Source organism: Saimiri boliviensis, chromosome 1 (assembly GCF_048565385.1).
Source record: "Saimiri boliviensis isolate mSaiBol1 chromosome 1, mSaiBol1.pri, whole genome shotgun sequence".
Classification (NCBI taxonomy): Eukaryota; Metazoa; Chordata; class Mammalia; order Primates; family Cebidae; genus Saimiri; species Saimiri boliviensis.
In genome coordinates, this window is record NC_133449.1 from 20,327,870 (window position 1) to 20,353,328 (window position 25,459).

At 38.8% G+C, this 25,459-nt stretch overlaps 1 long non-coding RNA gene across 1 annotated transcript; it reads left to right on the top strand.

Annotated features, from left to right (window-relative positions):
* Window positions 1–10: 10 nt before the first annotated feature.
* On the top strand, window positions 11–23,554 carry LOC141583699 (uncharacterized). The gene is made up of 3 exons (XR_012516500.1): window positions 11–102; window positions 3,903–3,943; window positions 13,351–23,554. It is a non-coding gene; the product is annotated as an uncharacterized LOC141583699 (long non-coding RNA).
* Window positions 23,555–25,459: the final 1,905 nt, after the last annotated feature.

The window sequence follows — 25,459 nt, forward strand, 5'->3', positions numbered from 1 at the left end:
AAGCCGATGTCAGCCGGACGCGCGGCGCCCAGCGGGCTGGGACTTGTCTGACTGTGGCTTGGAGCCTGTGGTCCAGATTTGGAGAGACGCCTCTCGGAGGATGTAGGGGTTTTCCCTTTTTCATTTGAATTTTATCCGCTTTTTATTTTCTGTTATCCTTGATATACTTCTGGCTTCCCTTCCCTTCTCTCATTTGTTCTCCTTGTCTGCCCCTCTTTTCCCTGCTTCCCATTTCCCTCTTTTTATATTAACAGTTGCATATTATCCCCATATACATAGGAAAGTTGACTCTCATTTGACCATGTTCATAAGCATAATCAATAAAGTATTTTTTAATTAAGGTATTGCCAAGCTTAAGTAAGAAGATTCAGAAAATATGATTCAGTGTAGAGTTTATTTGGGCTCAGTGGTTGAGAATGGCCACTCAGGAGCTTAGATTCCAGTTGCCTTGAATATACACACCAATTACCAGCAGTCACAGTGGGTTTTTAAGGAAAGAAGAAGCAGCAGATCTTAACTTGTTTACCAAGAATTTATATTTAAAAAACATAAGTTATTGACTGGCTATGCTTTCTTCCTTGCATCACAAATTCTAGGAACATAAAGATAATGGGTGAAGCAGCTAGTCAAGAACAAAATGCCTTTAAACAATTGCCCTTAGGCATGGAAAGGCATGGCCAAAGCCTGGTATTCACATCTGTCTGGGTCTAGTAAATTTTGCATGCCTCACATAGCTCAGACTGCTGTGACCTATTTTTGTTTTCCTAGTATGTACATTTTTTAGACATAATGCTGTTGCACACAGTAGTCTAAAGTGTAAACATAGCTTTTATATGCACTGGGAAACCAAAAACTTTGTGTGAACTCCTTTATTGTGATACTTGCTTTATTGTGGTAGTATGGAACTGAACCTCCAATATCTTCAAGGTACGCTTGGATTTTTAAAAAAGAGGTATATTTAGCTCATGGTTCTGCACATTGGAAAGCTCAGGGGGAATGGTGCCAGCATCTGCTCAACTTCTGGTTAGGGTTTTTTTGTGTGGTGTCACAACATGGCAGAAGGTCAAACGGGGAGCTGATGATACATGTGCAAAGGGACCAAACACGAGGTAGAAGCTCACTGTATAACAACTCACTCTCTCAGGGACTCTCTCTTTTCTAATCTCTCAAGAGCTGTTATAAAACCAAACTGGGATTCAATCTCCCTGTGCAGTAAGGCCAAACACCAATGTCAGGATTGTAGTGAAAGAAAGTGAGGCATTTGTTGTAGGGTGCCAAGCAAGGAGAATTGGGCAGTTAGTGCTTAAGTCTTGAGCTCCCCAGTTGTTTATTGGTTATGGTTTTTGTTTGTTTGGTTGGTTTTGAGAGGAGTCTTCCTATGTAGCCCAGGCTGGAGTGCAATGGCTCACTCTCAGCTCACCGCAACCTCCGCCTCCCGGGTTCAAGCGATTCTCCTTTCTCAGCCTCCTGAGTAGCTGGGATTACAGGCACACAACACCACAACCATCTGATTTTTGTATTTTTAGTAGAGATGGGGTTTCACTATGTTGGTCAGGCTGGTCTCGAACTCCTGATCTCATGATCCACCCACCTCGGCCTCCCAAAGTGCTGGGATTACAGACATGAGCCAACATGCCTGGCCACAGGTAAGAGTTTTTAAAGGGAGGGGTGCAAGAGGTTTTGGGCAAAATCATAAATGAATATATAGAGGTTGTATCATTGGTTTAACCTAAAAATGCAGTGAGGTAGGAGGCAGGACTTGGACACCAGACCAAATTGAGGACTAACTAAAACAGGGCCAGGTAGGAAGCAGCTTTCCATAAGACATACCCACCACAGTGTCATGTCAATTTATCATTGCCATGGCAACAGCCAGGAGTTAATGCCCCTTACCATGGCAACAACCCAACAACCCAGAAGCTACCACCCTTTTCCTAGAAATTTCTGCATAATCTACCCCATAATTTGCCTGTAATTAAAAGTGACTAAAAATATGACAGAAGAACTGCCTTTGAGATGCTACTCTGGACACACTGCCTATAGGGTAGCCCTGCTCTGCAAGGAGCAGTATCTCTGCTTCTTCTAGACACTACTACTTCTATAAAAATGGCTATTTAACACCACCAGCTTATCCTTGAATTCTTTCTTGGTGAAGCCAGGAACTCTCCTGGGCAAATTCCCAATTTGGGGCTTGCCTGCCATGCTTTGGCAGGACATCTCGAAGAGGGGGGTGGCAGGTCATAGGAAGATTTAAAGATTTTCTGATTTATGACTGGTTAATAAGATGAAACTGTCTAAAAATTTGAGATAAGCAGAAAAGAATGTTAGCTTGGGCTCATGGGCATGGTCTCCATAAGGCCCCTCAAGAAGAAATTTAGAACAAAGAATAGTAGTCAGAGTTTAGTCTTCAGTTCTTCCCTATTTCAGGCCTATGTGCCAGTGGATCCATTTAGTGGGGATCTGGGTTTCTGAAAAACAACTTGGGACATATGTTAAGATGTTGTCTTTAGTTTTTATAGGAAATAAAATATCCTGTGACATTAATTTTTTGGCTATTAATTATAAGCTGTTATTATCATCTTGCTTTTAAGTTTTTATTTGTTTGTTTTTTAGGACTAACTAGATGTCTGGAATTTTTTTTTAAATTTTCATGTTTTGGTGGAGGATCCCCAGCAAGCCCTTAAGAGGGATTCCTGCCCTGTCTCAGAACAAGAACTGACTTTTGCGAGAACAGCAACAATCTCTTCATGGGGGATCCACCCCATGACCCAAACACCTCCCACTAGGCCCCACTTCTCAACATCCCCACATTGAGGATCGAATTTCAGCATGAGTTTTGTTGGAGACAAACTATATCCAAACCATAACAACACATATTGTGATAAGAAATAAGCTATGTGGATCAAAATTCAGCATGAGTTTTGTTGGAGACAAACTATATCCAAACCATAACAACACATATTGAGATAAGAAATAAGCCTTTGTTGCTTAAGGCTCTGGAGGTTGTTGCTGCTGTTTCTTACCATAGTGCAACATAGCCTGTCCAGATTGATGCAGAGGGACAGCCACAAAGAGATTCCTTTTTCTTTCTCTTTTGCTTTTAATTCCTAATACCCAGGGGAGAATTTCTGATTGGCTCAGCTTGGATCTTGTCTTAGTCCATTTTCTCTTGCTTATAGTAGACTACCGGAAACTGGCTAATTTATAAAGAAAAAAATTATTTCTTACAGTTATAGAGGCTGAGAAGTCCCAGGTCAAGGGACTATACCTGGTGAAAGCGATAGAGACTCTCTGAAGAGTCCTGAGGCAGCACAGGGTTTCACTTGTCCAGTGGGCTGAGTGTGCTAGCTCAGGTCTGTCTTCCTTTTCTTGAAAAGCCACCAGTTCTACTCCCGTGATACCCCTTAATCTAATCCATTAATCTATCGATTCATTAATCTACAAATGAATTAATCTGTCCATGAGGGCAGAGCCTTCATGATTCAGTCACCTCATCATAAAGGCCCCATCTTTTAATACTCCCCATTGGGGATTAAATTTTAACATGATCTCATAAATATATACACCTACTATGTACCCACAAAAATAAAAATTAAAACAAACTATTTAAAATAAAAATAAATAAATTTCAACATGAATGGTACGGTTTGGATATGGTTTGTTTGCCCCCTACCAAGTCTTAGATTGAAATGTGGTCCGCCATGTTGGAGATGGGGCTTGGGTTTCTGAGTCTGGGTTGCGGGTGTGGATCCTTCATAATGGCTTGGTGCCATGCTCCCAGGAGTGAATGAGTTCTTGCTGTTAGTCCACATGAGAGCTATATATGTAGAGAGATGAGGTCTTGCTATGTATCTGGCCTGAAACTGGGTAATTTATTTTTTTTTAAAATTTATTTCTTACAGTTCTAGAGGCTGAGAGGTTCAAGGTCAAGAGACTGAATCTGGTAAGTCCCACTCCTATGATAACCCATTAATCTATTAGCCCATTAATCTCTTAATCCATGAATGGATTAATCTATTCATAAGAGCAGATCCCTCATCATCCAGTCACCAACACAGCAGGTCTCGTGTCCAGCAATCATCCAATCATTAGTGACAAGTGCTTGTGGTCATATTGACTTTTTGCAATAGGTAAGAGGATTCATAGTGAATGGGGCAGGCATTCCATAAAGATGTCTACTATAATCACAGATGGCTAAAGTTAGACCACTGAAGACTGATTTAAAAACAGTAAATGAAAAACTATCACCTTTTACATAAAAATTTTAGACTTTCATTACTCATCCATTTTTTATTGTCTGTTACATTCCAAACACTCTTCCAGGCTGAGAATACAAAGGAAACTCAAAGAGAAATGTCATTGTTCTCATAGACACAATAAACAAACTAAAGAAATTAATATATAATGACAGAGCAAGGGGAATTAAAGGGCAAGGTTAGAAACAGAAATCAAGGAATACATTAGTTATCTCTTTATCCAACTGCACCAAAATATATCAACTTAAAACATAAAACATGTATTATCTTACACAGTTTCAAGAGGTCAGGACACCAGCAGCAGCCTAGCTGAAAGGTTCTAGCCAAGTTTTTCATGAGGTTGCTGTTAAGCCAGTTGCTCAGGGGTATAGTCACCTTAAGCCTCGACTGGGGCTGAAGAATCAGGCTAAATTATATGGTTGTTGGTAGGTCACACTTCCTCACGGGCTGTTGGCCACGTTTCTTCACCGTGAAGACCTCTCCACAGTGCTGTTTGCAATATGGCAGCTTTCTTCCATCAAAGGAAGAGATAGAGGATACAGAGAGAGCACCCAACACAAAAGCCATTAGTCTTTAATAACCTAATCTTTGAATTGGCATACTGCATCATTCCCTCAGTGACATGAATCACGTATCATGTCTATATGTTATTTAATGTAGGAAGACATGTGAATTCTAAAAGGCTGGGACCATTGGGGGCCATTTTGGAGATGGGCTGCCACAATGGTGCATTACTTTGTATTGTGCAGGCAGGAAAAATCCTGTCTTAGGTAATTTTGAGAAGAGAGCTCCATGAAGCTAGGAAATAAATGTGGGATAAGGACAGTGGGGGAATCCTGAAATACTCTAATCTCACATGTCTCTTGCTTTCATTCTGAACTCATGGCTCATATTTTCTAAATTATCATAAGATAATCATATACTCCCTCGATACTCTCTCTGTAGTATTATTTTGAATTATTTAACACCCACATGGAATTTTAAAGCATTTTATTCACTTATTTATTTGTATTTTTTATTTTTTGAGGCAGGGTCTCACTCTTGTTTGCAAGGCTGGAGTGCAGTAGCCTGATCACAGTTGACTGAAACTTTGACATCCCAGGCTCAAGTAATCCTTCTACCTCAGCCTCTCGAGTAGCTGGGACTGCAGGCACATGCTACTTAACCCAGTAATTTGTTCTGTTTTTAGTATAGATATGTTTTTGCCCTGTTGCCCAGGTTGGTCTTGAACTCCTGGGCTCAAATTGTCTGCTCCCTCAGCCTCCCAAAGTGCTGGGATTACAGGCTTGAGCTACCACACCCAGCTAGAATTTTTAAGCATTTTAGTTTTCTCTAAAACTAAATTTTAGGAGATGCTGCTACTTTTAGGGGTAAAAATCCTGCAGTTAAATTAGTTGCTTTAATTCATTATTGATTTTTATTCAACTCAAAATATTGGTTTATTATTATTATGATTGTTGTTCCTAATACTAACTAAATCTATTGAATCTAATATAGATCTCATTGTAAGGCACTGATATGGTTTGGCTCTGTGTTCCCACTCAAATCTTATTTTTAATTCTAATCTCTACATGTCAAAGGAGGGACATGGTGGGAGGTGATTGGATCATGGGGGTGGCTTCCCACATGCTGTTATTTTGATAGTGAGTGAGTTCTCAGAAGATCTGATGCTCTAAAAGTGTTTAGCAGTTTTCCCTGTCTTCTCTCTCTCTCGCCTGCCATGTAAGATGTGCCTTGCTTCCTCTTCACCCTCTGCCATGATTGTAAGTTTCCTGAGGCCTCCACAGCCATGTGAAACTGAGTCAATTAAACCTCTTTCCTTCATAAATTACCTAGTCTCTGGGAGTATCTTTATAGCAGTGTGAGACTGGACTAATACAGGCACATAGAGAAATGTATAATCCTGTATGGCGTATTTGGTTGGATAGCAAAGCCGAGCATAGTTCCAGTTAAGAAATGGAATAGAAAGTGACATTCTGTCTGAGATAGTATGGCATTTGAATAAACAAAACTGAAGCAATGGGTGACATGGTGGACATTTTTTTTTTCTGTTGTCTAGCTATCTATTCCCACCCCATACCCCACTTTTTTTTTTTTTTTTTTGAGACAATGTCTCCAACCTGTGATCCAGGTTGGAGTCCAGTGGCATAATCTAGGTTTACTGCAGCCTTCAATTCTTGGGGGTTAGGAATCCTCCTGCCTCAGCCTTCTGAATAGCTAGGACTATAGGTGCAAGCAGCCAAGCTTGGGTAATTTATTTCTCCTTAGAGATAGGGTCTCACTGTTTCCCAGACTTGATCTCAAACTCTTGGGCTCAAGTGATCCTCCTGTCTTGGCCTCCCAAAGTGTTTGGATTACAGGTGTGAGCCACAGTGCCTGGCCCTCTTATTCCTTTCTAATAATACTTATTCTTTCTCCCAAGAAGCTCATGTGTTTAGGGGGAAGCTCTGGGATGGCCCTTGATTGGCTTTATCAATCATCATATTCTCCTTCTCTGGGCTTAGTCACTGGTCCCTGGCTTGATCTGTAACCTAAGCCCATTCTGTCAGGGTGAAGTTTGGGATGCTGGCAAAGTTGTGTTTTTTTGTCTTTCCAGATAATGTGCTATATGAATATAATGCCTAAAATTGCTGCAGACATTTTTGTTTCCATGATGAAAAGTTAAAATAAGAAGTAAAGACATGGAGAGAATCACAGAGAAAGGGAGGCAGGGTCCTGATCATCATGCATGAAGTCTGCTGCTATCTGGACATTCCAGTTGTGTGAGCCAAGAAAGCCCTATTTTTAAGTCAGTTTCAGTTGTGTTGTGTTATTTCCAGCAGAGAGCCTCCTAACTGATACATCCTTACCTACTCCAGGGGTATCTGAGGACTCATCATAAAAGCCTTAAAGGGCTGACTGCCCATTTCATTTGGTTAGCAGTGGCCACAAAAAGATGCAATGAAGGGTTTCCTGATAATTTAACTTCACAGTTAGGTGATAGGAAATAATTTATGGAAAGGAAGCTCCAGAATGTAAATTGAGACATAAAAAATAGGCAAATTATGAAATGTTAAGGAATGCGCAAATGATCAGAAGGAGAGACTTTTGTCAAATAATAATATTTGCTGCATGTCAAGTTCTGTGACTTGACAGAAAAATGTCTAAATGCTTTACGTGGGTCTAAATGGGGCAAAGAAGTTTGAGGGCAAATTGAGGATGATGGTCTCAGACATAAATGGCCCCTTTTTACCCAATTCATATGGACTCATGTCTGAGTCCTATGGAGAGAAAACTCTAGCGGTAAGAAGAAAGAAATACTTCTTTTACAAAATTTAGGAGAGATCTTGGGATCCCAAGGCAATCCTCTCTGACAGGAAACACTGTGACAGGTTATGGTACCAAGGAATATAGCAGAAAGGAGAAAACTACCTCTTGTAGAACAGAGAAATCCAATAAAGTGTCCCACAAACATGACATGATTTTAGAGGTCTATCAGCCACCCACTATGTGCAGCACTTACAGGGAGGGAATAACAGTGGAGATAGTATAGAACCTTTTGGCATTTCATGGGCAGCTTCACTGAGAAGAAAGAGAGAGAAAATGCTGCATTTCTCATGTCTGAGATCAAGTATGCAGAGACCCTTGAAGGAAACTTCTAGGAACTGCCACAACTGGAGAACATTTAGTGGGGGTGAGAGATTAGTTGGGGACATTTCATAGCAAGGCTGATGATGTCACAATAACAGAAAGCCAGAGAAATGGGTAATACTCAGATCTTCATGATCGAAGAGAATAATCTGGTGGATATTAGAATGCTAGAAGGACTTGTGCTCATTAATTTAAAATGTTCCTCTCTTCCTTATTATTCCATTCCACAGAAAGTAGAAACTCTTGGTTTAGACATCTGTTGAATTAGTATGTGTGGTTGATGATTATATAAAAAGCAGAAAGAGGAAAAAAGCATAAGAAATAACAAAGAGATGAGAGAAAAAATAGAGATTTTTGTCCATAATATAGAAGACAAAGATTTCCCTTCAATGTGTACTCTAAAGACCATGAGGCATAAACATTAGTGAATTTTGAATTATGGTTTCCCGCTGGCTCTAATACTGAATTTTCTTGCTTATACATTTATAAATAGAAATGATTATACATGCTTTAAAACGTATGATTATTTAATACACCCTCTATAAAATAGCACTGGCACACCCTGAGATCCACATTAATTCTTGTTTCAAACACTGTGGCTCACAAAAACAGGTCACATAATTATTCATCTTAAGCATACATTAAAAATCAAGATCCATTCTTTTTTTAAATTTATAAAGGTATATTATTTTATTCTTTAAAAATCTGCCCAGAATAGAGATAATAGCTACAACTTGAAAAAGCCATATTTGATTCCCATATTATAGCTAAACTGTTCCTCCTATCATTTAATTATGCTAAAACCCAAAGAGATAGATGGTCCTGAAAGCCAGCACACTGGAACTCTGAGACTTGGAGATTCTTGCTGGCAGACTGTTCATTGATAGCACTGCCTTCATAGATATACTTGGCTTGTAAAATGAATAAGAAAATCTGGCAAACACTAACATTTAGATGTTCCTGCCATAAAAAATTATACAGAATATATGTGTATACTCACATATATTTGTATATATGTGTTTATTTAATTATAGGGAAACGAAAATCATATTTTTAAGCCTTTCAAGGTAATTCATTATTCAGTCTAACTGCAACTCCAAATGTTTTATATTAATCCATTATAAGACCCATTAGACCTCCTCAATGAAAGCACATCATAAAGAAGCTTTTAGTGGCAGGACAGGGTAGGGCGAGGATAAGAAAAATATGGGAGATGTAGCTCAGCTATCCCTATAAATTAAAAACAAAGTCGAGATTTGTAGGATTAGCTGCAGATGAATATCCCTTTAGAGTACAGTATGTTCCCATTTTATTGGATTCCTCAGAAACTTATTGTCTATTCAACAAAGTTTTTGTGGGTTAATAATACTGTTACAGGACTTTTCACAAATCATTCTTTTTTATTTTTTAATGGAGACTTTATATTCCCCAGTAAAACAAGAATAAAATTTTTTATAGACAAAACACCTTTCCATACCATCCACCTATCCAACTGTGTTAGACTGAATAATGGCACCCCAAAGATGACCATGTCCTAGTACCTAGAACCTGTGATGCTACATTATGTGACAAAAAAGATTCTGCAGATGTGATTAAGATCTGTTAAGGATCTTGAAAAGGAGAGATTATCCAAGATTATCTGTGGGGCTTAATATAACCACAGGGTCCATATAAGAGGGACACAGGAGGGTCAGAATCAGAGATGATACTGTGATGTTGGAAGCAGTGGGAGAGAAGGAGATGTGATGGTGGAGAAAGCTGTCAGTCAAAGAGAGGGACTGGCAGATGCTGTGCTGTGGCTGGGAGGTGGAGGAAGGGATCACAGACCAAGGAATGCAGGCAGCCAATTGCTGGAAAAAACAAGGAAGTGAATGTTCCCTGGAACTTCCAGAAAGAACACAGGCCTGGCCAACATCCTGATTTTAGCCCATTAAAACCGACTTTGAAGTTCTGACCTCCAGAACTATAAGGTAACACATTAGTGTTGTTTTAGGGCTAAATTTGTGATAATTTGTTGCAGCAACCATAGGAAACTAATAAATCAACTAAATGAAGGCTCAGGCCATTTCTGTTTTGAAAACAAATGAATGGCATTAGCTAGTAGATCCCAAGCTTCAGAGTACTAGCTGTTGCCAAAATACTGTTATGGTTTCTCTGTTACAATTTTGCTTTCTTGGATTTAGATACCTTTAAAGGGGTCTCATGTTTGCCTGCCTTTTCAGAGTCAGTTTGTAATCACCAAAATATAGTCACATTGTAGCACAGAGTTCAAATCCATTCTTAGATTTCATTTTCATTCATGGTTTGCTTTAGAATTCTTACCTGAGGGCCGGGCGCGGTGGCTCACGCCTATAATCGCAGCGCTTTGGGAGGCCGAGGCGGGTGGATCATGAGGTCAAGAGATCGAGACCATCCTGGTCAACATAGGGAAACCCCGTCTCTACTAAAAAAAATACAAAAATTAGCTGGGCATGGTGGCTCGTGCCTGTAATCCCAGCTACTCAGGAGGCTGAGGCAGGAGAATTGCCTGAACCCAGGAGGCAGAGGTTGCGGTGAGCCGAGATCGCGCCATTGCACTCCAGCCTGAGTAACAAGAGCGAAACTCCATCTCCAAAAAAAAAAAAAAAAAAAAAAAAAAAAAAAAAAAAAAAAAAAGAATTCTTACCTGAAATTCAGAGTTAAACTAAAATCTTTTTAAAATGTGAATTTCTAATATTATTAAAGTTTTGGAGTCATCCCTTTTGTGCAACATTTCAGAGAATTGGGGGAATCATATTCATTCCTTTCCCTCCCCTTCCCTTCACCCTCCTTCCTTTCCTCTCCCTCCTCTGCCTTTCCCCCTCCCCTTTCCATTCCCATTCTCCTCCCCATCTCCCTCCCCATCTCCTTCCCTGTCTCCCTCCCTCCTTCCCTCCTTCCCTTCCTCCCTCCCTCCCTCCTTCCCTTCATTCCTTCCTTTCCTCCCTTCCTCCTTCCCTTCCTCCCTCCCTCCCTCCTTCCCTTCATTCCTTCCTTTCCTCCCTTCCTCCTTCCATTCCTTCCTTCCCTCCCTCCCTCCTTCCATTCTTTCCCTCCCTCCCACCTTCCATTCCTTCCTTCCCTCCCTCTCTTCCTTCATTCCTTCCTCCCTCTCTCTGTTACTTCCTTCCTTCCTTCCTTCCTTCCCTGTCTCCCTTCCTCCTTCCCTTCCTTCCTTCCCTCCCTCCCTCCTTCCCTCCCTTCCTTTTCCCCTCCCTTTCTTCCTTCCCTCCTTTCTTTCCTCCTTCCCTTTCTTCTTTCCTTCCTTCCTTCATTCCTTCCTTTCTTCCTTCCTTCCCTGTCTCCCTCCTTCCTTCCCTCCCTTCCTTCCTTCCCTTCCTTCTTGCCTTCCTCCTTCCCTCCCTCCCTTCCTTCCTTCCTTCTTCCTTCCCTCCCTCCCTCGCTCCCTTCCTCCCTCCCTCCTTCCCTTCCCTTCCCTTCCTTCCGTCCTGCCTGCCTTCCTTCCTCCCTCCCTCCCTCCCTCCCTTCCTTCCTTCTTCCCTCCCCCCTCCCTCCTTCCTTTTGTTTCTTTCCTTTCCCAAGATGGTGAGGTTGATATATCAGCTCCAAAGAGTGTCTGTTGCAATTGAGTAGGTACATTAATTTTTTGTCAGCCCACGTGTGGATATGGCTCTCTTTCTGTTTGGAGAGTGCCCCTATTTGGTAAGTTCTATAACATCCTAAGCATTGTGGTAGGCTTGGTTTGAGAAAACTACTTCCAATTGAGAAGATATTAGCCCATGTAAAATTGTGCTCATTCTATCCACCAGCTCATCATCAAGAACTATATTGTAGAGCACGCTTTTAAGAGTCAGAAGGAGGAGACTCCATCTAACTATAAATGGTTAGGAAGGGCTTTTGACTGAAGAATATTCTTGAATTCTGCCTGGAAAGATAGTATTTGCATAAAGGAGAGAAAATTGTATTCTAGATGAGGAGATTAATTTAACAAATACATAAAATAGTCTGAAAAAGCATGATCCAGTGGAGAAAATTGGACTGGTCCCAACTCTGTACAGTCAAGACCAATAACACTTTTACCTCACATGTTTTTACTAGGGTTGCACATAGTTTGTGCTGCAGAGCTGTTTTGTCTGTTTCAACATTCTTTTCCAAACCTCCGTACCCTTACATAGCCTATGCTCTCTGTCTAGAATGCTATTCTCTTCCATAATTACTCTACCCCTTTTAGCCCAGAAAGTTCCTACACATATTTTAATCCTCAAATATCACTGCCCTACGTTTCCCAGGCAAACTTAGGCTCCTGGGATGTCAAGATAATATACTTATTACATCTGCAGTATGTTCACATCACTATTTTTTGTTTGTTTGCTGGAATATTTAAAAGTAAATTTCAGATATCATTATTTTAACTTTAAATACATCAGTATGAATCTTAAACAGATAAGGACTTTAAAAAGTAGAACAATAATACCATTGTCACACTTCACAAAATTAACAATAACTCTAATATCTTCTAATATCCAGTAGACATTCAATCTCTTAAAAATGGATTTGACTGACTGCATCCTCATGGTTCCAATCTGAGGCTTCTAAGGGCAGGAATAAGTGTTTACATTTTACTAAGAGAGTACTTTGATGTTGTCATTTAATCTCGTTGCAGAGCTGTAATGGGCTATTTGAGACAACACAGCAAGGACAAAATTTAAAATGGAAAACATAATGGAGAATAAAATTTCCATCTAGAGCACAGAATGGCCTTGGATTTATCAAATATGTATTCTGGGTCAGTTCATAGCCTTCAGGGGGCAATCTCCACCTTGCCCATTAGCAGTTCCTGAAGGACACCCACAGAACAGTTCTTGGTATAGAGCCTGTGGAGAGTAGGAGCAGGACTCTCCTGAGGAGTCTGTCTCTTGAGGGATATAGACCATAAGGTCATGGTTAAGCCAAGTGAGTTTTAAAAAAACCAAATGAAAACAAAACTAATAAGCTGGAATATATTTTTCCTTCTCAGTGTTTCTTTTTAGTTCGTGAAGACTGGCTATCACTTGTCACCCAGGCTAGAGTGCAGTAGCATAATCATACTCTGTAGCCTCTAACTCCTGGACTCAAGAGATCCTCCCACCTCAACCCCTTAAGTAGCTGAGACTACAGATATGCATCCCTACACCCAGACAATCTTTTGTAGAGACAGGATCTCGCTGTTTACCTGGGCTGGTCTTAAACTTCTGCCTCAGCCTCCCAAAATGCTGGGATTATAGGTGTGAAACACTGCACCTGATCGCCAGTGTTTCTTTTAATGGTGAGTGACTTCAATTAGTGGAACGATCTTGGATTCAATCCCTTCCTCACCCTGCTCCAGGGAAAATGAAGTGACTTGTCTGCTATCTAAAGTTTGGAAGCATAACTATGCTTAAATCATCTGCTGTCTTGTTCTTGGAGCTAACTTCCCACAGGAAGTGAGAGGTCTTTGTTTCCCCAGGATCTAAGAAAAACCTGGGAAAGTCTCCAGCCCAGGAGAACATTGTCTGTGATTGTCTAGGTAAGTCTGTCTAATTCTGGGGTTTTCTTTGCAGGCCCTTTTGACTCTTGTACTAGCCATGGACACTAATATAACCTTTATCAGACATAAAGATGATATTTTGGTCTCCAGATGCTTTATTCCTAGTCTGATCGTTCAGTATTTTTTTCAGAACTCAGAGAGGGATGAAGGGTACTTATTTTGGGGTTCCTCTAAAAATAGAAAAATTGTAAAATATTATTATGGCACTATATCCTACTTGCTAATATTTTATATAGGATTTTATACTGATATTTTAGAGTAAGATATATTCGTGGCTTTCTTTTAGGATTTTTGTTGCCAGTATTATACTAGCTTCATATAAAGGATTTAGAAGTTTCTCTTCTTTTATATTCTATGTTTTGGAAAAGTTTAAATATTGTTGGAGCTATCAGCAGTTTATGTTTTCTTAAAAATTACCCCTTTAATTCAGGTACTGAAATTTATTTGCTTAGAGTTGAGCAAAGTAGTTGCTTTTGGATCTTAGAATTTTTTAATATATTTGTGGTTATTTTATTAGCATTTCAACTTTTGTGCTTTTGTGATATTGCCTATTTCTCCACTTGTTAAGTCATGATTTATGTTTGCATATTTTTAAGATGTTCAGTAGAAGCAGTTTTTAAATTTACATATTAATTCTATAAGCTTCTCTTGTTAAATTTAATACCGATTTTTAAAAAAATTATTATTCTTCTCTTCACCTTTCCTTGGGATTTTTTTTCTAACTTGAGTCCTATTTATAAATATAAATCTTTCATCTGTGAATTTACCTCTGAGCTTTGCTTTGATTATATCCCGTTTTCTGATGTATTGGCAAGTAAACAGTCACTTGTTACGCAAACACATTTACTCAGTTGAGTGATCATTCTCCTGTGGGGATAACTGGGTGATCTGTCCTTTGGATAAATATGTTTTCAGGAAGTCTCTTAAACAATGAAATTACTCCTAATAATTTTCTGCGCTTCCCAGTGAGACATTGTATTTTGTGCACCATTGACATCAAGCTTGGGTTTGTGGCTTGTCATAGAAAATGGAATGTTAACAGATGGTCTGTTGTGGGATTCTGCCATTCCTCTTTTCTCTCCCAAGATAAGATCAGCATGTCCCAGATTGTGCTGTTCCTTTGTCTTATGTCTCAGAATGAAGAAGATGTGGTGTAAAGGTGCAGCCAACCTGGGAAGGACATGTAATGGGAGCAAGAAATAAATCTCTGTTGTAAATTGTTGAGACTTTGGGATTATTTTTTATTGCAGCAAAAGCTAACAAAAGTTCTTAATACAAGACATATCAAATAGGTATATATATTTTGTATGTATCTTTACTGTATTATATATAACACAGCACGTATAATAATGTACATCTAAATATGATATAGTAACATCTTTTGAACAATAATGTATAAGTAGATTTTCTGCAACTCGAAACACAATTTTCGCTGTTTAAATTAATTATAAGAATTTATAGCTGTGTCTTTGCTTTTATGATGCATTTTGCAGACAGTTATGATTCGTTTGATGCCAAGATTTTGGTTAAAAAAGTTTCCCTATTACAGCTCTGTTTTTCTGAGGAAATCCCGTTGCTCTATGCTCATCAGCTTTGAGACATAGTTCTAGAAATATATTAATATAAAAAAGACATTTTTTTTCTTGTTTGCGATATTCAAGTTCTGATTATATCAGTCCTTATAACAGTTAAAAATAACTGATAGGACAGGCATGGTGGCTCACACCTGTAATCCCAGCAGTTTGGGAGGCAAAGGTGGGCGGATCACAAGGTCAAGAGATTGAGACCATCTTGGCGAACATTGGTGAAACCCCATCTCTACTAAAAATACAAAAATTTGCTGGGTGTAGTGGTGCATGCATGTAGTCCCAGCTACTGGGGAGGCTGAGGCAGGAGAATTGCTTGAACCCAAGAGGTGGAGATTGCAATGAGCTGAGATCCTGCCACTGCACTCCAGCCTGGCGGCAGAGTGAGACGCTATCTTAAAATAAAATAAAATAAAATAAAATAAAATAAAATAATCCGATTAGCAGAATGACGTCATATATCTTTACAAATGTCTCTTTAAAAATAACAAATATTTTGAGGATACGGAGAAAAGGAAAGGCTTATACCCTGTTCATGGGAATGAAAATGAGTGCAGCTTCTATGGAAAGTAATATGGAGATTTCCTAAAAATTAAAAATAGAACTGCCATTCAACCCAGCAATCTCACTACTGGACTTCTCTTCCCAAAGGAAAGGAAGTCAATATATCAAAAAGATACCTGCGCTCAATATGTTTTTTGAAACACCATAAAAAATAGCAAAGATATGGAATCAACGTAAGTGGCCATTAACAGATGAATAGATAAAGAAAATGTGATATTTATACACAATGGAATACTTTGCAATCATAAAAATGAAATCATGTCATTTGCAGCAACACTGATGAAACTGGGTTTCATTAGCATAAGTGAAACAAGCCAGACATAGAAAGACAAATATCACATATTCTCAGTCATAATTTGGTGCTAAAAATTTGTTCGCATGGTTGTGAAGACTGGAATGATAGATAATGGAGACTTGGAAGAATCAGGAGGTGAGAAGGGGGAGGATGATGAAGAGATGGTTATGTACGTAAGGTATGTTATTTGAGTGATGAATACCCTAAAAGAGCTGACTTGACCACTACACAATCTATGCATTTAACAAAGTTGCACATATACCCCATACATTTGTACAAATAAAAAGGAAAAGAAAAATAAGTGTTGTTTCAGCATAATTGATCATTAGAGAAATGCAAATCAAAGCTACCATGATTTACTTCTACCTAAGCTATGACTGTTTTACTTAAAAAACTGCAATGAAGTAACATCTTAACCCAGTTAAAATGAATCTTATCTAAAAGATAATAACAATGCTGGCGAGGATGTGAAGAAAAGGAAACCCTCATGCAGTCTTGGTGGGAATGTAAATAAATTGGTGCCAACACTACAGAGAATAGTTTGGAGGTTCCTCAAAAAACCAAAAATAGAACTACCATATAATCCAGCAATCCCAATACTAAATATATACCTCAAAGAAAGGAAATCAGTGTATTGAAGAGATATCTACATTCCCATGTTTATTTCTGCATTATTCACAATAGCCAATATTTGGAAGCAACCTAGGTATCCATCTAGAGACAACCAGATAAAGAAAATATCGTACCATATACGCAATGGAGTACTATTCAGACATACAAAGAAAGAGATCCTGTCATTTGCAGCAATATGGACCGAACTGGAGGCTATTATGCTAAAGTGAAATAAGCCAGGCACAGGAAGACAAACTTTGCATGTTCTCACTTATTTGTGGGAGCTAAAAATTAAAATAATTGAACTTACAGAGTTAGAGAGTAAAAGGATGGTTACGAGAGTCTGAGAAAGGTAGTAGGTAGTGGAAGGGGGAGGGAGAAAGAAGGATGGTAAATGAGTACAAAAATATAAATAGATAGAATAAATAAGATCTAGTATTTGATAGCATAACAGGGTATCTACAGTCAACAGTAATTTATTGTACACTTAATAATAACTAAAAGAGTATACTTGGATTGCTTGTAACACAGAAATGATTAGCGCTTATGGTGATGGACCTCACTTACCATGATATGATTATTACACATTATATGCCTGTATCAAAATATCTCACATACCGCATAAATATATACACCTACTATATGCCCAAAGAAGTCAAAGATAAATGATTTTTTAAAATAAAATAACTTTTAAAAATAAAAATTTCTACTAAGATTTTTTTAAGTGTTTCTTACAGAAGAGAAAGATAGTTTCTAGGAACTAACAGATACACAAACAGTATGAGATATGAAGATAATTTTTTAAATTCTTCTAAATAGGGGGAAACAATTTACCTTTTTTTTTGAAAACATAGTTAAGAAGTTAAAGATTCTAAGTGAATATTATATTTTTTAATCAAAGATTGACTTGTGCCTTTGATTTAACAAGTACTTATGTAATGTTTTAATTGTTTTCACGTTTCTCATAGATAGATCTATGCAAAAATATATCAAATGCCAAAACTATTTGAAAAGAATGTTTTTTGGTTTAATGCCCCCTGCATTACATTGCCATTATGGGGAAACTGGCATAAGCGAAAATTTGGTGAATGTTCTAATTTTGTTCTTATAAACCCTAATTCTCTGTTAGTACAAATCTGAGATTTGTTCCTAATCTCTGAGCAATCAAATATGCCTAGGAAAAAAATAATCTATAGGGGAACTGCAACTATGGATCATATGATTTGCATTATTAGTACTTTCCGTGCAATAATTCTACACATTGTTACCATTAGCAACACTATTTCAATCATGAGTATCACGAAGTTCAGAAGAAATCATTTCTAAGTTGTCTCAGTTAGACCATGATCAAGAGGAAAAAATACAAGACCAAGTTTTCCTTTAGTGTTGTATCTGACATTTTTAAATAGACTCATTTTCTGTGGTTTCATGTGACCTATTACATTTGTCACTGGATGGCAAGGAGGCCTGTCTCTCATTAGCATTTCCGGTAGTACTTGAGAAAAATATCCCACAAGAAAAAAGATTCTATTTCCTTCCCCCCGCTGGATTTCGAGGCACTTGATTTTTTGAGAATTTCAGTGGATATCATCTCTAATTTTAGTTAAATGCTCCTCACCATATGATGTTATAACTAACACACTATATGTTTCTGTTTGATCCTAAAAATGGCTTTTGATTAAAAAATTGGCTCTCTGTTATGTTATGGGTGAGATAGGATTTAAGTGTGTGTGGGCGGGCGGGGGCAGAAGACTGATCTATAAAAGACAGAACAAAAGAATAGATCAGCGTTAAATTGTTAATTTTTAAAATCCATCTCTTAATCTTTTCCCTTTTTTCTGCTTATTCAAGCCCCAATGTTTACTGTAAGACCGCTGCAGATTGGAGTGTGTCTAAACTGGGTTTGTTCAGGGTGTGTGTGTGTGTGTGTGTGTGTGTGTGTGTGTGTGTGTGTGTTCTCCTTGCAAGGGAGTCCCAGTTATTTGCCTTGCCCCTCCTTCCTTTTTCTCTCACCACCAGAGATGTTCTTAGCATCTGTTAGTGACTCTCTATTGGGGTGATTCATTTGGGATGAGACAGAATTCCCCTTGCATCATTCACTGATAGCTATATCCTAGAGTACGTGGTGAAATATCTTTTAGTTGAAAAATCAGATGGTGTCACTCTCATGCTGAAAATTGCCAATCAACTCCCACTTATTGGCAAGATGAAACCCACACTTCTCTCTCCAGCTTATGAGGTCTTCATCTTCTGGTTCTAATCTCCCTTATGGTCTATCTCCCTCTTCCAAGAGTCTAAACAATCTAGAGTTTCCCTACAAGCTACAATCTGACCTCTCTGTCTTTACCACACTCTATTTGTGTGGCCAGGAATGTTCTTTGCAAACTGAGGAGGTGAATTAGTTCCTTTTGTTTTAGCTCAAATGTTCCCTTTTCAGTGAGTTCTTTTCTGTCTGTCCCAGGAACCCACCTGTGTTCTCACTGTACTTTGTATACACTTGCTGAGGCAGAGATGGCAAATTGACAGACAATCCAACATCCATTCCCTCCTCTTTCCCCACTAAAAGATTCCTGATACTATCTAGAGTGCCAGTGTGTCCAACTTCCAACCTTCTTGTGTCTAAGCAGCCAAGTTCTGGCCAAGAAAGTGCAAATAGATGCTGAATGGGACTTCCAAGAAATCTCAAAGGAGGACAGATATCTGTCCTTTTCTCAGGCTGATACCTTTTCTCAGGCTGCCTGGAATATGGATGTGTTGGCTGGAGCATAGTATTCATTCCTTGAGAATGAATACTATGCATTATAGATGGTAGAGCAGAAAGATAAATCCCAAGACTGACACTGACACTATGAGGCTGCCATACCAGTCTTGGACTATGTACCTCTGAATTTCTTTTACTTGAGGGATAGTGGTTTATTAGTTTTGTTTATCTTACCCTTATTTTGGTTTTCTCTTACATGTTCCAACTCTAATCTTGGTTAATACATCTGAATTAGAGCAATTACCAAAGTATATAATATTGGTCCATTTTTGTTTTTTGAAAGAGAGTCTGACTCTGCTGCCCAGGCTGGAGTGCAGTGTCAGGATCTTGGCTCACTGCAACCTCTACCTCCTGGGCTTTAGCCATCTTCCCACCTTAGTCTTCCAAGTAGCTGGGCTATAGGCACACACCACCATGCCCAGTTAATTTTTGTATTTGGTGGGGAAGGGGGCATAGATACAGGGTTTTGCTAGGTTGCCCATCCTGTTTTCAAACTTTGGGGCTCAATTGATCTGCCTGCCTCAGCCTCTCAAAGTACTGGGATTACAGATGTGAGCCACTGTGGCCATAGGTACATTTTCTTATATATATTTCCCACTGTATTATTTCATTACAAGAGTGCTGGAGTTACCGTGTTTTGTTCTAATATAATATGGCTGTCATGCTGATTCCTGCTAGGGCATGACTCTTGAACTGGTGGTAGGGGAGTGGGGAAGTGAGAACAGGCTCTTCCAAAAGGCCATTCTTGGTTTCTTTTATTTCTAGAAGAGGCAAAGTCTTCAGATAGGACCAGAACACTGTAAGGTGGGCCTCGGTTGATTGGGCCTTTCTCACTCTCTCTCAGCCTGAGTTTTGAGTAGTCTGTGTTTCCCTAAGAACACTTTCAGAGGAGACATGTTCAAGAATGCCTTTTTATCCCTAGAGGCAGATAGAGGCCTAATCTGAGTGGGATCACTGTGGTGAATCACAAAGTAAGGATAAGTCATAGCTTATAAGCCAGTTTATTCTAGGTGTGTACAACCTACTCTGTGTATTTTTATTTTAAAAATTTCAGCTTTATCAAAGAGCTGGTTGGGAGAGCCAAAGGCAAGGGCTCATGTTCACCTTGGGTGTGAGCGTATTCAGAATCCTTCTGAAGTCAGCATAAGGGTAGCAGTGGGAATCAACCAGGGACTACAGGAGTAAGGGGAACTCAGGAGGAAAGGATAAGTCAAAGGCCAGTAACCCCTTGTACCAAGAGTGCCTGCATCCAGCACAAGATCCCCCATTAATGGAATACTGACTTTCCCTTCAATCATGAACATGTGTGATCATTATGAAAGAACGTGTAGAAGTCATTTGGTCCAACCCTCTCATTTTACAAATGAGAAGCTGAGATCCATTGAGTTTACATGAACTTGCCTATATTAGTAGCAGAACAAAATCAATTTTCAATGAAATAAAGTCAATTTAAAAAATTATGCATTTGTGCATTGTTTTGGAGAAGAAATTATTTTTTTAAAAGCAAATTTACAAGGGCATCCATTATTTATAGCTGCAAATAGTAACTATGGCTGGGACTGTCAGTTTTCATCACAATTTCATCTATTTTTCCCAGCTCTTGAGGATGAAATTCCAACAGGAAAGCCCCCAGTTCTACCTACCAACCAGTTTTCTCCTAAAGGAAAGTACCCTTTGTTCTCCTTCCTCCTTTGATGCTCACCTTGCTTGTACTTAAGGCTCTGAAGGAAAAATGCTTTTGCTAAAGTAGATGCTTAGTTCAGAGGCATATGCCTCTGATCCAACCTGCGTAAAGATAAAAGTTTGTTTTCATTGCCATTGCTTGCACTGAAAGGCCTAGTGTTCTTTCTTCGGTTCTGATATTTTTACTTGTTTTTCACAAGCATTTTCCCAGTTCAAACTAACAATTTGAACTTGGATGCTAGTTCAGCTTCTATGATTTCTGACCTAGGTTGACTCTGAATATTATGATTATTTCCAGAGTGAGTTTCTAAACTTCATTATTTGATATTCTATGCATAACATTTTCTTCATTCAAAGTAAGTAACCAACTTAATAAAATTTCAAAATGTTAACATCCTTGGTAAGTGACTGAGTGAGTAAATGAATGAATGAACAGCATCTTTAAAAAGAAGTGTTTGCTCTAAGTGTAGCTGCAGATGGAGGCCGCTAAGTTGCCACTCATCTTGACTGTGTTAGTGGTGTCTCAAATCTGCTCCGTGCTTTTGACATTACATGTGAAGCATGGTGCTTTTGAAATACTAGGGAATCCAGTTTTGTTTCTGGTGTGTTCTTATGGCCCTTTCTACCAGTGAAGCAGGCATTCCACATTCCTTGCAGCAGAGGAGAAATGATAGAAGAACAAAACAGAAAGAAGGCAGTCCTTGCTTTTGTGTCTGAAAACTCTAAACCTCAGTGAAAAAGGGGGAAATCAAATGACTAGATTATGGATTTGGAAGACTATATGGTAGGAGAGAAACTTAGGAAAGTTCCTTGGGCTGGGAGGGCTGACAGAGAATGGGAGAAGATCCAGGTAACTAGGGAGGAGCGTGGTGGAACTGGGCTGGATCATGGGGAAAGAAAGAGATGGCATTGGAGAGCATTTGGTGTTCCACTTGAGTAAGCAGCCAAGATATTCACTGCCCATGAGTCATAACGGAGTTAAGTCAGTGTGCCCAGGTGTCTGGTCTCCCTTGGAGAACTCCCTGGGTTAAAGAGCTATGCTAATTTTTTTGGGTTTAGCTGCCTAATGAGAAGTTTCCTGGGCAGTGGTCAGCATGCCAGCTATGTCCCTCAGCAGGAGTACTGTTGACATTCTTCAGAGCTTTTGATTGGCTTCTGCCAAATCTACTCTGTGTGGGTCAACTTCTCACTTGATCTCTTAAGACAGCCATAATCCCTCTGAAGTGGAAGCAGCATCCTGATCTGGAAGTCTGGTGGTCAGTGTGAGCCAGACTTATGACCTTAGGTTTAGGTTGAATGAGACACAATCAGCTCAAAAATCTCCACCACATCTCAGGCTGTGGTAAAGCAAGTGTTGGTGTTCTGACTGTGTTGGGAAGTTGTTATGGAGTTGCAAATAGGAATCAGAGTTATTGTTTTCAGTGACAGAAAAGTCCTAGAATCAAGGTGTTGAACATGAAACTGCCATAAGTTGGTGGGGGTTCATCTGTGCCCACCCATGGTACTTTATTTGGGCATCATTTTTTTTCAGCTTTAACTCTTCTCCCTTTTACCCATTCTGTAGCCATGGCCATCCAACTAGAGACCACTCCTGCTTACCTTTCCCCCTAAGTAATGTTCCCCATTGGGATCCTCATAAAAATGATCCAAGACATGGAAATGGGCAAAAGAGATTGATGTATGTCCTTTCAGTGGAGGTGTGGGTGTTGTCACATGTACACTAGGGGAATGGTCTGACTGTAAACAGGTATGTTCCTTTAACTGCTTTTTCATCAACTTTCTGTGGGAGTAGAAGTTAACGCATAAGTAGAAGTTAATGCATGTGATCACGGTCCATAGCAATGCAAATTAATTTTGTTTGGTAGAGATAAAATTGATTTCTGTATTGTAGAAAAGGGAAGAATGCCTTATTAAGCTTTAGAATATTAATCTGTTTTACATCTATTAGTAAATTGATTTCAGCATTCTAAAGATATTTCAGCTATATGAATTCCATATACACATATATATGGAAAATTTTGTAAAATTTTTTTTATTGCTCTAAATGGTCATAACATTAGATATAAACACAGAGGAATTTGGTTGATTGCCACATGCACTAATTTTTTAAAATCATAGGACATTTCTGTTCAAATGGCTTTTACCCTTTTTGGCTTAGTATTATGGGACAAGGTGTACTTGTAAATCTAACTAAGTAATTTGCCCAGATTCATGTGTACAGAGAGGCTGGACATTAGCAGATGTTGATGAAACTAGCATTATTATGAGAGCAGACTAAATATCTCTTCCTTTTTCTAATGATTATGCCTGAGCTGGGTCCTATAAACCACATTAGACTTTTTTATTAGTATGGAATAAGGCAAGGGCCACCCAGGATAAAAAAGTAGTATAAGAACAGTATTGGAGGTTATGAGCATTGTAATGATCAAAAGTGAAGAAACACTTTACTGCTTGGGCAGAAAATTCTAAGGAAGAGAGGTGGAAGATAAGGCTGGATGAGTTAAATGAAGGCCTTTGAATAAATTATTTTGTTACTTTTTGAAATGTTTTTGAATTATTTTATAATATTTATTTATAAATTTAAGGGACATGGATGAACCTGGAAACCATCATTCTCAGCAAACTGACACAAGAGCAGAAAATCAAACACCGCATATTCTCACTTATAGGCTGGTGTTGAACAATGAGAACACATGGACACAGGGAGGGGAGCACTACACACTGGGGTCCATTGGGGAGAAATGGGGGAGGGACGGGGGGGTGGGGAGGTGGGAAGAGATAGCATGGGGAGAAAGGACAGATACAGGCAAGGGGACGGAAGGCAGAAAACCACACTGCCATGTGTGTACCTATGCAACAATCTTGCATGTTCTTCACATGTACCCCAAAACCTAAAATGCAAAAAAAATAAATAAATAAAATAAAATACTGAACTAACAGTTGAATTGCCAAAAAAAATTATTTATAAATAATTATTTATAAATTATTTTGAAATTTGTCCTATAGGAAATTGAGAAGATATTGATAATTCTGGAGTAGGAATTTATGCATACATGGCTTAGGAAGAATACTATGACAGTAATGTGTCAAAAGGATTGGATTTGGAGGTGGTTGGCTAGGGGAGGGGAGCAAATTAAAGATATTCTTGGGAAGTAAAAAAGGATAAAGGAGATTTTTTCAAAGCTTCGATGATCTATGGAACACAAAATGAAAAAGAATGTGATATTAAAGATGACTTCAAAAGTTTAACCTTAGGTGGTCAAGTGTGGTGGCTCACGCCTGTAATCCCAGCAATTTGGAAGGCCAAGGTGAGAAGATCACTTGAGGTTGGGAGTTTAAGACCATGGCCCACATGTGAAACCCCATCTCTACTAAAAATACAAAAATTGGCCAGGTGTGGTGATGAGCACTTATAATCCTAGATGCTGAGGAGGCTGAAGCAGGAGAACCGCTTGAACCCAGGAGGCAGAGGTTGCAGTGAGCCGAGATTGTACCACTGCACTAAGTAAGTTAGACCTTAGGAGTTTGGAACAATGGATGTGTGATGTTAATGAAAGTCAGGAGAGACTAAATTTCTGTTTTCTGAGTAGATCTGACAGTATAATCTTTCATATCATAGGTTTGTCTTTCTTTGTTTTTTAATTTTTGAGGCATTTCCCCAGTTTGTCTCATTTGGTAGTCACAGCAATCTATGAGGAAGGCATGGCAATTGTCATTTTACAACTGTCATTCTTACAGAAGTAGAAACTTCTGTAAGAAGGGATGGTAAGTAACAAAATAATTTATTCAGACTTCAGGCAAATGACCCAACTTAGACTGATTTGGTCTTTGATCAAAGAAGTGGATAAAATAATGAAATAATATACAAGTACCATAGGAATTTAGGATAATGAGTGAGTGCTCAGAGAAAAAAGTGAGAGGATTTCAGATGGAAGGTAATTAATAAGAGGTGGGGCCTTGTGGATATAGTCAGTACTCTTCTGTATGTGAGATATGTCTACCGTGGATATGAACCAATCAGACATTCAGGGTCCAGGTATCTGGAATCTGACTTTGTAGTGTTAATCCAAATTGAAAGTCAAGTCCTACGTGATCTCATTCTTATTTATAGCTGCATAGTATTCCATGGTGTCTATATACCACATTTTCTTTATAGAATCTGTAATTGATGGACATTTAGGTTGTTTCTATGTCTTTGCTATTGTGACTAGTGCTGTGGTGAATATGTGCCTGCATGTGTCTTTGTGGTAGAATGATTTATATTCCTTTGGTTACACACACCAGAATGGAATTGCTGTATCAATGGTAATTCTAAGTTCTTTGAGAAATCACAAAACTGCTTTCCACAGTGGCTGAATTAATTTACATTTTCACCAGCAGTGCAGAAGCATTCCTTTTTCTCCACAACCTCGACAGCATCTGTTATTTTTTGACTTTTTAAAAATAGCCATTCTGACTGGTTTGAGATGGTATCTTATTGTGGTTTTGATTTGCATTTCTCTAATGATTAATAACGTTAAGCATTTT